At 40.8% G+C, this 13,215-nt stretch overlaps 1 long non-coding RNA gene across 1 annotated transcript in view; it reads left to right on the top strand.

Moving 5' to 3' along the window:
- Positions 1 to 10,754: 10,754 nt before the first annotated feature.
- The window catches only part of LOC126320541 (uncharacterized), a 103,677-nt gene continuing 101,216 nt past the window's right edge, over positions 10,755 to 13,215 (top strand). The window contains exon 1 of the long non-coding RNA XR_007558140.1: positions 10,755 to 10,840. This is a non-coding gene — a long non-coding RNA (uncharacterized LOC126320541). The remainder of the gene's footprint in view (positions 10,841 to 13,215) is intronic.

The following is a 13,215-nucleotide window of genomic DNA, read 5'->3' on the forward strand; positions in this document are numbered from 1 at the left end:
TACCATGTTATGCACATTTATATTTTCACTACGTCGACACAGCTGGTCCAATTACGACCACAGGTGATGGTAGCCATAATGATCGTGCCAAGCATCCTGTGTACATTAGTTACACCCTAGTGTGTGGGCATCACAGCATTCGTGACATTTAAGTTTGTTACTTCTTTGCTACCATATTCGCAATAAATTTTGCAGACAGTATCCGCATATGACGCTCAATGTACCTACAAAATTATATCATTGTACGACACATGTTTCAGGAGATACGTCATAAAAACTCAGGACAAGGCCAGACGCTGCATAGTACGGACGTGGACGCACAGCTGTAAATAAATGCCTGGTCAACACCAAGCTTTTCCGCTAGTCATCTATAAAGATAAAAAAATTCCCAATATTGCCTACCAGCGTATTTTTGAAAAACCTTTATTTTGTCATCCATTTTTTCCTGTAAAAATCGTAAAAGCCGTGCATCATTGTGTTTTCAAAAATCGTTTCTTATTGTCATCTCTTTTTATGTATTTTAAACCATCTATCGCTTGTGTAACCTGTGGCTACAAGTCCATTCCGTTTATGGGGTAATCGAAATAATAAACAACGGAAAATGTGTGGGTCAATTTCTTCCTCATTTTTCGGAACTTCTCATAATAGTAAATCGTTGGCTCTTTGAGGGTGTGATAGGTACATACAAGAGATTAGTGTAAGATTAGAATTTGTGTTAGATACAGTGCCAGGCGGTTCTGTTTCTATCTGGCTAGCTTCAGAGTACTTCACCATCTACTAAGTGATGCGTTTCATTGTGAATGGTGTGTTCTGTGCTAGGTCTACCCTTTACTGCACAATGCTGTTCCTTCGATGCTATTAAAACCAGGATGTTATCAAAATATATGCACAGTGGCAGACTGGAGTCTGCATAAATATTTCCAGTGGTGGGGAGGGGGAAAGGCGCGTCGGGGCTGGAGTGCATGATTCTGAAATTGGCACTCTATCTACAAATCAGCTGGTCAGTTACGAGGTGCATCAAGCTACAAGACCCTAACACTATAAGCGCTACAACTGGTCAAAGCTAAGGTTTAGCAGTATTGTGGAGAATTCTTATCTGGAAGAGTATGAGTATACTGTAACGAATAAAAACTCTTTACTCCAGATTCCAGGGAGGGTTGGGGGCGATGGGTGAAAGTGCCCTTTTGCCTATCCTCCCCTCCCCACCTCCTCCCCTCCCCCTCCCTTCCCCCTCCCCTCCCCCTCCCCTCCCCCTCCCCTCCCCCTCCCCTCCGTCTCCCCTCCCCCTCCCCTCCTCCTCGCGGACGCCAATGGCTGGCCCGTTCATTTTGAGAACATCAGAGCTGCAGTAACCTTACTGAGAAACTGTTCTTCATGTCCTTGTCTGTCAATCTTACCACTCAGAACACCAGTGGGAATGTTGGTTACCGCTGAAACAACTGGTTTTCGGCTGTTATCAGTTTCCCAGACTCACTTTAAGCTAATTGTTAAAACCCGTCAAAATACCAGTTTTTGTAATAACCGATTTTCAGTCTTTTATTTACATTATTTCCTCTAGTAAACGTAGAAATCAAACAAAGATTAAAAAAATTTTACTTTCTCAGTTTCTTGATAAATGGAATCAAAATGTCAAATTAAATACCTATATGATGACCTGCAGCCGTTCAGAACGAAATTAGAATTATATTAATACCGTCAGCTGCTCACGGGTGTCGATATATATCAACGGGGACAGGTGACAATGTGTGCAAGTCTGGGACTCGAACCCGGGATCTCCTGCTTACATGGCAGGCGCTCTGCCCATCTGAGCCACCGAGGGCACAGACGATAGTGTGACTGCCGGTACTATCTCGCGCACGCCTCCCGCGAGACTCACATTCTCACCTTGCATGTCCACACACTACATTCGTAGTGTCCCACACCAACACACTCATTACTCGTGGAACACATTCGTACCAAGTCCCGTAACAGTTCCGGGAATACGTGTACATCTTCACAGAAGAAGGTCATGGCTGGTATTGCCAGAACCATATACTTATATGGATATGGACATGTCTTCCACGAGGAATGAGTGTGTTGGAGGGGGACTCCACGACTGTAGTGTATGGACATTCAAGGTGAGAATGTGAGTCTCTCAAGATGCGTGCGCGAGATAGTCCCTGCAGTCGAACCATACACTGTGTCCTCGGTGCCTCAGATGGATAGAGCGTCTGTCATTTTAGCAAGAGATCCCGGGTTCGAGTCCCGGTCGCGGCACACATTTTCACTTGTCCACGTTGATATTTATTAACGCCCGCGAGCACTGACTGTATTAATATAATTCTAATTTCTTTAAATTAAATAGTCAAATATGTCCGATCTTCGCTTCTGGCGAGTGCTCCTATACTACAGAAAACTGCCAGTATTATCCTACTGATTTTAGTTTTTAGAAGCTCTGCTCAAAAATTATATTGTAATCGGTTATCACAGCACTATGCGGGCATTACGTATAGTCCAGCGATATAGAGTGAAAACTGCGGCAGGAGAACTCTCTTTTTCGTTTTAATTTCTCCGTTTTTAAGGGCTAAAAGCAGATAACGGCATACTACGTAGACACAGGCAGCAGATCAGGCAATTTCTATTTTTATCCCGAACTATGAATGATTTGTAAAATTTTAACTTTTTTCCTTGTATGATGTCGCAAGTGACCAAATCGACCATTGTGCTTCACTCGTACTGCATATCGTAAAATACTTCCAGGCTTCCAGATGGTGCCATTTTGTGTTACAACTGACGTTCGACAACAGCGAGAAACTGCGTCCATTCTCGCGCACTGCTTGTATAACAGGCACAGTATTGTCTCGGCAATGTTGGACCAATCCATTTGTTGCTCGTTTCTATCAGCAGTGTTATTAAAGTGGCATACATAACTTTTCCCATTTTTTTCTGTAATAACGCCGTATTTCAGTGCTATGGAAATCTTACGAATAAAAATTGCTCGTCTTTTTTAAAAAAGGTTTATTTGAAAACTAAAAATTTTACTACGACAGCTGTGGCTAATTGATATATCTGTTTTTACGTGGTTATCAGGAAAAAATAAAAAAAAAATACTTGTTATAACCGAGAGCAAACAAATACCGAAAGACATCGGTTATTCAGAACTAAAATACCCATATCGTTTTAACTGATCGGTTTTTCTATCTCTAAACTGCAATGTCGCCATAGAAAAGTGTGTCGTTTCATCAATGTCCATAGCAACTTTGAGATATGTGTTTATGCGCAATATCGGCAAATGGAAACACGAAGAGGTAATAAGCACCTGAGCGATAGAATTTATTTCACAGTCAGAAAAGTCGAGTGACAGACAAGACTGAATCACTGTAATAGAAATTATATGGAAAGCTGTGTAAAGGAAAATTTCCAGTTCTTTCGTGGATTCCAAAATTGAAGCAAATTCCGGGACATCAAGGTGACATAGTCTTATACGGATAGTATTCCATGACTAACGTAATTGGCCCACATACTGTACTGGTATACGGATAATATTACACGACTAACGTAATTTACCTGAAATAATTTACAAACATGTTACTGTAACATTCGCTACTACTCATTACGCTAATTGACCTTCAGCCATTAAGCGCAAGCGCAGATCTCAGTTATGATACGTGCGCCATCCAAAAATTTATCAAGGTGGTAACTCAACACAACTACAAACGATCATTGTGTGTAAAATAAATAGAACACCTCATAAGAAGAACATGACGGGTTTGAATCATTCCCACCGCAAAGGATGAAAAATTCAGGCTCGCACACAAGACCACTTGATAACTAACCAGAAATTCAGATTAGTTGTAGCTTCGGTGACAATCGCCTTTTTTTACGTTTTCCCCGTAAACTAGATAATAATGAAACGTAAGCAACTACTCTAAAATATCTGCGGCAACGGTGTTGCCGCGGAGGTTGCATCGGTTCACGTGAGATCACCGAAGTTATGTGCGTTGTCGGGCGTTGAAGGCACTTGGATGGGTGATCATCCAGGCCGCCATGCACTCTTGCCATTTCTCGGGGTGCACTCAGCCTCATGATGTCAATCGAGGAGCTACTCGACCGAATAGTAACGGCTCCGGTCAAAGAATACCAACATAACGACCGGGAGAGCAGTGTGCTGACCCCCGCCCCTCCTTTTCGCATCCTCCACGGATGATGACACGGCGGTCGGATGGTCCCGTCCAGTAGGCCACTCGTGGCCTGAAGACGGAGTGCTTACAAAGCAAACTACTCTCCAGTGCATGGCCGTACTACTGAGACCTTGATGCCTGGCATCAACAACAGATGGCAGCACACGAGGTTGGCTTACGCCTACTGCCGAATTTTGCGATCTGTCGTAAGCCTGCGTAAGCACGTAGGGCCTTCCGTCTTAAGTGCAAGCATATCCATTGCGTTTTCTGTCACGCGACTTGAGTGGAATGTTTCATTACTTCTGAAATTTTATAGAAATATTTTTCGTTGTATATCCTCACCATCGGTACTGAATTTACTGTAAAATTACTTGCTCACTTTTCGGAACTTCCGTTCATAGCAAATCGATACTATTAGAAGCCGTGGTAGACACGAGTCTAGTGTGCTTCACCTTCAGCACCTTCTGTGTCAGTCTCGGTTAATATGTCGCTGATTTCACAACGAACAGTTCGTTGTCTACTGAGTATACTGTTTGTTGCACGACACTATCCCTCCCACGCTGCTAAATGTAGGTCGTCGGCAAAATATGACTGCAGTGGAACAAGGGCGTCTGCAGAAATTTCCCCAGGAGGTGGTGGTGGCATTGGTAGTGGTGTGTGTGTGTGTGTGTGTGTGGAGGCCATTACTATGAAATTCACACAGTCCAGACCGCCAAGGAAAATAAACCTTGAGATTTGGAAAGGGTGTTGATCTTATACCGCTTATACTGCATATTTCGAAATTCCACCTCTAAGGGGGAGACACAGGAAATGAAAGGATTTTTGAAACATGTAGCTATTAAGGTAATTTGTATCTAGTTTCTAGGTCAGAAATAAAGAAATATGTGTTCCAGTATTATTGGGAATTTAACCTCTATGAGGTGAAATAGTGGGTGAACATTTTATTTTGAGATAAATAATTATGGAAGAACTATGAAAGTATTTTTAAGGATACATCTACGAAAATTGGTATTTGACTTCGAAGTTACAAATAAGAAAATACGTGTTTCGGTGTTTTTAGAAGTTCAACCCCTAAGGGGATGAAATAGAGTGAGCTGCTGCTTTTCTGGCGCCAGTTTCCGTCGATCGTTGTTTCGATCTTTGAGTCGCGGCCCAGAGGACACTGCTCCCTAAGCGACTGTAGTAGTTCTCTGTGCGGCCCCACATCGGACTTACCGCGCTTACACTGGACACAGTTGCCAACAAATCGCCTGCCTTCGCCATATAGTTTGGGCCAAAACATATGTTCCCGAACTCGGTTCAAGAACCACAAATTGTCCCCTACCGCCGAATCGTGGAAATATCTGAGTGCCATGCTAACTCGTTCCTGTGGAATACAGACCTTCCCTTCACCACGGTTGTCTTCCCCTTTACACAAGACCCCCCCCCACCCCACCCCCCGGAGACCTCGCCATCCGCCAACTGCTGCCGTATCGGTCCCCACCCGGGGTCCTCGGCCTTTTGCCGGCTAAGTCGCAGAAGAAGCCAAGTGTCTCGGAGAGAAGGAAATTCACCCCAAGATCCGGCTCCACGTGGCGAACATACGGCTGAGAGCGTAACCAATTCATTGTCTCTGCCACTAATATTCCGTACCTGGAGATAAGTCTTCTCATCTTAACTTCGGTATGATTTTTAGCGATCTTATTAATCAAAGTTTAATGGCTGGCACTGGCCAAGTAACTCACGGAGGCTCATTGGTTTCATTCCAGTTGTATTGCTCACCTGTTCTCCATATAAGGTTGTGTAGTTTATGTCTCAGAAAAGTGTCTGCCCTTGATGTGTGTTGTGTTAGAGATAATTGGCAGCGGTCGACGCTAGCATACTGGGAGCACAGCACCACGGGGGCAGAGAGATATTTAAGGCCATGTCCTCTCCTTTACATCTTGGGTTATGTTGTCACTTTTGCGTGATTCCATCTTTCCGGTGGAGAACTATAGCATCCAAAGTTCAATTGCATTGCCAAGTTGAGTATATTTCTATGTCATTCTCTGCCTCGTGGATCTCTTGTATTGATTTGAATCCTTGGTCTGCTCGCGTCTATCGCCCATTCATACGAAATTTTGAAGCAACCTTATTTTAAGGGTATTGTCACATAGTCATGTTCTAGTTGTAATCATTCTAAGAATATTGTTGATTAATCAACTGAGTAACTAAATTTGAAGGTCCGTTTGGTCAAAATTAAAGGACCCCCTTAATTGTTTTAGTCATTTTTTATATAGTTTTGTTTAGGAAAGTTGGCTAGCCGAACTTTAAATATCTGTATTCTTACGCTTAATCTGTTTCTCCCCTGATTGCAAGTAGTGAGAGTTCTGCTATGAATTTTATGGACATTTGTGCTATTTAAGTAAAGCTTTACCTAAGTATATTTACCTAGTCATATTCAAATTTCACGTTTTACAGGTCTCGTTCAGCTTAACGAAATTTATTTATTATTTGTCCAACTGATCTGGCCTTGTAAGGCAGTCTCCTCTATTATTGTGATTGTGATTTTATAATGTTTTTGATTGTAATAAAATATGTAGCAACTACAACGGATTACTATTGTGATTTTGGTGTGTCACTACCATACCCCATTTCATAGAGGATGAAATGTTTCATGAAATATATGAAAACCTGTTTTTGATACATTCAACCATTAAGGGGGGTGGAATATAGGATGCAATGTTTTATGAAAGTATTTCAGTGCGAAAGAATTTTTAAAGCGAAATCTATGAAAATTGTGTTATTGAAAAATACGTGTTTCACTGTTTTTGGAACTACAACCTCCAAGAAGGTGCAATAGTGGCTCATGTTTCACTGACCCATAGCCTTCCACCCAACCTGCAAAGTATACGGACTTGCTGAAAGCATCGTTTAAGAAGAGATTGTTCGAAATTTCACTCCTAAGGGGGTGAAAAATGGGTTGAAAGTTTTTTTTAAATATTTCCCTATGTCCCTATTGAAGCTATAACTACAAAACTACGAAAATTGATATTTGGTGTCTCAGTCAGAAACAAAAAAGAAACAGGTTTTTAGCATTTTCCAAAATTCTTCCATTGGGGAATAAAATAATTAGTGAAGGTTTTTGAAAATAAATCATTATTAAAGAACTACTGAAGCATATTTAAAGCTACATCTATGAAAATAGGTATTTGACATCTCGGTTCGATGTAAAAAAAAAGTGTGTTTCGTCACTTTTGGAAATTTAACTCACTAATAGAGTGAAATAAGGGATGAAAAGTTTTATGAAATATTTCACTATGAAAGCATTTTTAGAATTAAATGGATGAAGATTTGAATTTGGCTCCTCGGTTCTAAATAGAAGAATACGTGTTTAATTGTTGTTGAAAACCCAACCCCTAAAGGGTGTGAGATGTTTCAGAAAATGGTTCATTATGAAAGCATTACTAAATATATCTGACAATTCGTATTCGGCTAATCTTTTACAATTTTTAAAAACTACGTGTTTCACTGGTTTTGGAACTTCGAGCATAAGGGGATGAAAATTTTAAAGAAATATTTATTGCGTTATATTAAAATATTTTAAATTTGCATCTATGAAAACCGGTATTTCACTTCTCAATTAGATATAAAGAAATATGCGTTAGGGAATGAAAGACTCTACGGAGATATCACCACAAAAATACAAACGGCTTGATTAACAAAAACCTTGGACTCCAGCTGTCAGTAGTGCTTTTTGGTCCTTCAGTAAAAGACCATGCTTCAATGGCGTTAAGTTTAGAAAGTTTAGAAAGTGTTGCAGTTTATAAAAGACATAAAAAAACGATTAAAGAAAAAAAATTCTTTGCAGACCATGAAAGGTCTACGCAAGTAAAGAAGCGAATGATAAGCTAGCTCTTTATGCAAATGAGTTGGTCAGTTTAAGTTCCGAGACATGTCATGCAGCAGGAACGGAATCCTATAGTTGCTACGATTGGCTAAAGGAAAAGTTTTGCAAAATCACGCCAAATCACTTCTGCAAGTGGCTGAGAATCTCGTAATGAATAAAAATTCTGTAGTGAGAATTCGAAGGTGGGAGATGCAAGATTCCCCCCCCCCCCCCCTTCCCCCTCCTCACAATGCTATCCTTCTTTCCCTACAGCAAAATAAATAATTAAATAAATAAATAAAACTAGAGAAATTTCTACTGTGAAACTATTTGCATACAAGAGAACGGCCCTTGAAATTTAACGCTTCAAAGTTTTAAGCCCTGCTCATTCCGGATATTGATTAGAAAGTGTTAATCCACATGTGAAACCTGAGTACATAATCCCTGTGACATTTGATCAACGGTGTTCCATAAGGACAGGTTCTCATTCAAAACGTTCGAAAATTCTATTTCTTTGTAGTTGCATTTTTAAAGGTGTACTTGTCTAGACTCTAGGAACGGAAAGTTTTTTTTTTTTAGTCCGTGCTTTACAAAAGTTTCTGCAGCCCATTGTTTGAAGCAGTGTCACGGCTGCCGTGAGCCGCGCGGGCTACCCGCCATGTCTCCAACGCCTTGTCACGGTTCGCGCGGCTCCCCCCGTTGGAGGTTCGAGTCCTCCCTCGGGCATGGCTGTGTATGTGTTGTCCTTAGCATAAGTTACTGTAAGTAGTGTGTAAACATAGGGACTGATGGTTCAAATGGCTCTGAGCACTTTGGGACTTAACATCTGAGGTCATCAGTTTCCTAGAACTTAGAACGACTTAAACCTAGCTAACCTAAGGACATCACACACATCCATGCTCGAGGCAGGATTTGAAGCTGCGACCGTAGCGGTCGCGTGGCTCCCGACTGAAGCGCCTACAACCGCTGGGCCACATCGGCCGGTCTATCATGTATTCTAGAAGAGCTGCATGGTCGTCAGTGGCGCCTGTTCTTTCGAGAACAGTTACTATCTTCATATCTATGGTTAAACGTTACCCAGCAATTGACCTTCGTCTGTGCGAATGCGCATAGGTTGCTCGAACTCTTACGGGAGTCGTCACCTTAGTGCGAGCCAGTAATGAGTGGATGGACAAGTACCTATTAAGTACATTACGTATGCGGATTGTGGACGGTTGGGGATGTGAGTCTCACGGGAAACGTGCGAGGGATAAATTCCTGCTGTCGTGCTGTTCATTTGTGTCCTCGATGGCTCAGATGGATTGAGCGTCTGCAATGTAAGCAGGAGATCCTGGGTTCGAGTCCCAGTAGGGGCACACATTTTCAGCTGTCCCCATCGAAGTATATCAACAACACCTGTCGGCAGTTGAGGGTTTCAATTAATTATCAGTTGTGAAGGTGATTCGATGAACCCTTTGCCAGGCACTTAAATGTGTTTTGCAGGGTATCCATATAGATGTAGATGAAAACTCGTCCCGTGTCGCACGTGCTCAAAATGATTCATACTGCAGAATGCATGCAAACATACTCACCGAAAATACGGACGAATATCAAGTGCAGGCTGCCAAGTGCTGCATATCCAGCTTTGACAGATCGGCTTTTCCTGCCAAGAAGAACAGGAAGTTGCTGTCTAGGAACAATCAGAGCTCGAGGAAGGGTTGATAAATACTCCTTGAATTGCAGACTAAAAGTAAATAACGAAAATACATTTTTGGTAAAAATTGGTCAAAACATAATCGTTTGCCCTCCGCATTGGATTAGCTGTTTTGAATATTGAAAATCTGACTTCAAATTCGTTTTCACTGACATTGAAAATATATATGTATCACTCAGTTCATGCAAGTCGAAGTAATAATGTAACTAAATGTTTTCCCTAAACTTTGAACACTTTTTTTTCGAGTAACGATTTTCTCAGAACGGCATGCAGCATAAATTAAAAGTGGTTCGATCTCTTAACTTCTACCTCTGACCCCTAAAAGTACACTTTTCTTAGGAGCTTATAGCTATAATATGACATTTGTTAATATTAACTAATTTTTGTGTAGGCATAAGGAGTGAAACAAACCCACAAAAATTGAACTCAAAGTTCGAATTAGCACTGTATTGTTAAATTTAAGGTTGTTTCATTGCGGTTAGGTATGCGCTCCCATAAATTTTATGTATTATCGACTGATGTAATCCATTTTCAATTTCAGAGAAATAATGTAGTATCAACTGATGTTACCCATTTTTGAATTCAGGTAACATCTGAGGTGCAACACTGCACGCACTCTGCGTACTCCAGTCTCGCAGGCCCTTGATCAAATCATAATTACCGGTGCCATTTTTTTATTGAAAATCTAAAATTAAGCTCATAGTATGATCACTCGTAATTCATAAACAGATCCTTCGAATGTATTTTCATTGTCTCAAAAAAAAAATTCAAATGTACCCTTTTTTGCTCATTTGTATGAGAACCTGGCCGTAACGCCGGAATATAGTCACGAGATTTTTTTTCAGAGACGCTGTACGTTCGCGAGAAGAATTTCGTTCTGCGCGTGTCGAAGGACATTCCTCAGATATTACTGTGTGTGTGCTACTCAGTCGTACCATTCGAGTGTACATCTTTGCATAGTTTTCCTTTCACGATGTAAACAGTGCTCGGCTCAGTTGCTAACTGGCCAGAGAGTGGTTCCGAAGGTGGATGTGCGGTGCGTTCGGTCTGCTAGGACAACAGCAGACTGGCGTGGTGCGATGGCAGAAGCTGACACTGAGGGAGCTAGCTGCTGGGACGCCAGCGAACAATTTATGCCAAGTAAGACGAAGAGGACTATTCTAAAATTATGAGCCGTCTAAAAAGTGTTTATCATTAGTAAATCTTGAAGTTAAGACTGACAATAAGTCTACAATAACTGACAGTTTTGTCTAGAGAGAGAGAGATACAGGAAACCCCCCCACCCCCCTCAATGAAATTTTGGTTGTGATGACAGGCCGATTGGTAGTGTAGCCCGAGATCTAAGATAGGTTGGAAGGTGGTAATTTGATTGAGAGTTGTTTACGCCAACGATTATGAATGCCGACTAAACGTTGTGCGAGCAGATTGCCCTGTAGCGTAGCCTAGTGTTTCCGTCCGCGCCACATTCAACATTCTTTCTCTAGCTGTGTACAAAAGTCTCACAACAGCCACGATAACTACGTTTCTGGTGGGGGGATGGTAGAGTCCACTATGTAACTTTCACTGCAAATTTTAGTAACCGCATAAACTAACCGAAATAGAAGCGTAATTTTAACTATATTTCCTTTTATGGGAAAGAATGGTTCCCCTCTTTCGGCAGCAACTGTAATATGTAGGCGACTTATTAGTTTTTTTTAACTCTGAATCATGATCTCAATAGACACAGTGCTTTTTTTACGTTACTTGATTTGTGGTCTATAGTAAACAATGCAACGAATTTGTAAATTCTTTGAAGTTTCACGTGTGTTACATAGACGACGTCTGCAATGTTCGTAAGGCCAAGTTTGCATATATTCGGTGTCTGTTTTTTTGGCCATATACTGTATAATTAAGGGGAGGAGGATTATGTTCAAGGAGCAGTGCATTAGCAGTCTATGGAGAAATTGAGAATTTGGATCTAACGAACGGCATGCTCGGGCAGTTCGTGATATTCTGTTGACCACTGTGTAATTCGGACACAGTGATCATTGCCTCTCCCTAGTAACCAGGGGACTCGGGTGCTAATCCTGGTCTGGCACAAATTTTCAACAGTGCCCATTGACTAAAGTCTGTGCCCATTGTCAGCTAATATCATTGTTTCGGTGTTAAATTGTATTTTGTTCACGATACGTCGTTTAGCTTTTTCATGGATAACAGCTTTGAAGCGTACAGGTTATATTGATATTCGCTCGTCGTTAGTCCAAGGCAACTATAGCGATTTATAAACACAGTTGTAGTTTGTATTAAGCCTACATACGTAATTGTGTCCTGTGTTTCTTTACCAAGAACTACTTCGTAAGTAATTCCCCTGTAGTGGTATTTTGTTTTAGTATTTTGTTTAAATATTTATAGACTGCAGGCTTGGATGAAATATGAAACACATGTCTGAAGTTCCTGTTGATACTGAGGATACTGTTTCATCCGTACTAGGGGCCAAAAAATTTCATCTAATACAGAAGGACACAATTTGTCTCGAGATTTAGCAATTTTTCGTAATAGAGGCCTTGCTTCGATACATTTTTCTCTAATTCTTGTTTGGATTTAATCTTAAAACACACTAACTCTTCCACCAGTTATTCGATATGTGGTTTCATTCCTTTCGTAGCCTAGAGTTCTTAAACGGTCGATAATATTAATAATTTCCTTTCTCAATTATATTTTCTGTAAAATCTCCTGCTTATGGTTATTGCTAACATGTTTCACGTTCTCACTTTTATTATTTTTATTTTTCTAGTTTTGTGACTGGTAGCCAAATTTTCTTTGAATCTGGTTTCTAATTCTGAAATAGTAACAGATGAAGGTCAAGAGAAGATTGCGATCTATTTGAGGAGAGTGGCTTGGAGATTTTTTATAATAGACGTACACAGGTCATGGGGATCCTTACCTACATAAATTTACTTCGAGTGTGATGTAGCCCATTCTCTTGTCATGATCTCGGCTGTATCGTAGCGCATTGTCTCGGTTAGGTTGGAGATTTTTCTTGAGAGTTGCCGAAGTCAACGAAAGTGATTACAAAGTAAAGACTGTGCTAACATAACGATCTGTAGCGTAGTCCAACACGTTCTTTCTGTCCTTTTAAAGCCTCTTTGAATTAAAAATAACTAAAGCTGCAAGATACAATCACAAAAACTGTGTTACGTAATAGAGTAATCCCAGACTATTGTGGTGTAAGTTGTGTGCGTACACTATTTTTTTTGTTAGTGAATATACACTTTTTTACTCATTTGCTGGGTTTCAGTTTTCCCCGTTTTCTGGCAAAAAACCTTTTCCTGTGAAGGGCCCATTAGCTTGTCGGTTATATTTGTGACATTCTCGACGGTCAGTAATTTCGTGATAGTCCATCCACCGGCGTCATTGTTAACATCGGATATAGATTTAAGTATTAGGAAGGCTAATATGAAGCTAATGCATGAGTAGGTCTAATAATTAATAAAAATAGGAATGTGGGTAAGCTACTACAAACAGCATAGTGAACG

Source organism: Schistocerca gregaria, unplaced genomic scaffold (genome assembly GCF_023897955.1).
Source record: "Schistocerca gregaria isolate iqSchGreg1 unplaced genomic scaffold, iqSchGreg1.2 ptg000726l, whole genome shotgun sequence".
NCBI lineage: Eukaryota > Metazoa > Arthropoda > Insecta > Orthoptera > Acrididae > Schistocerca > Schistocerca gregaria.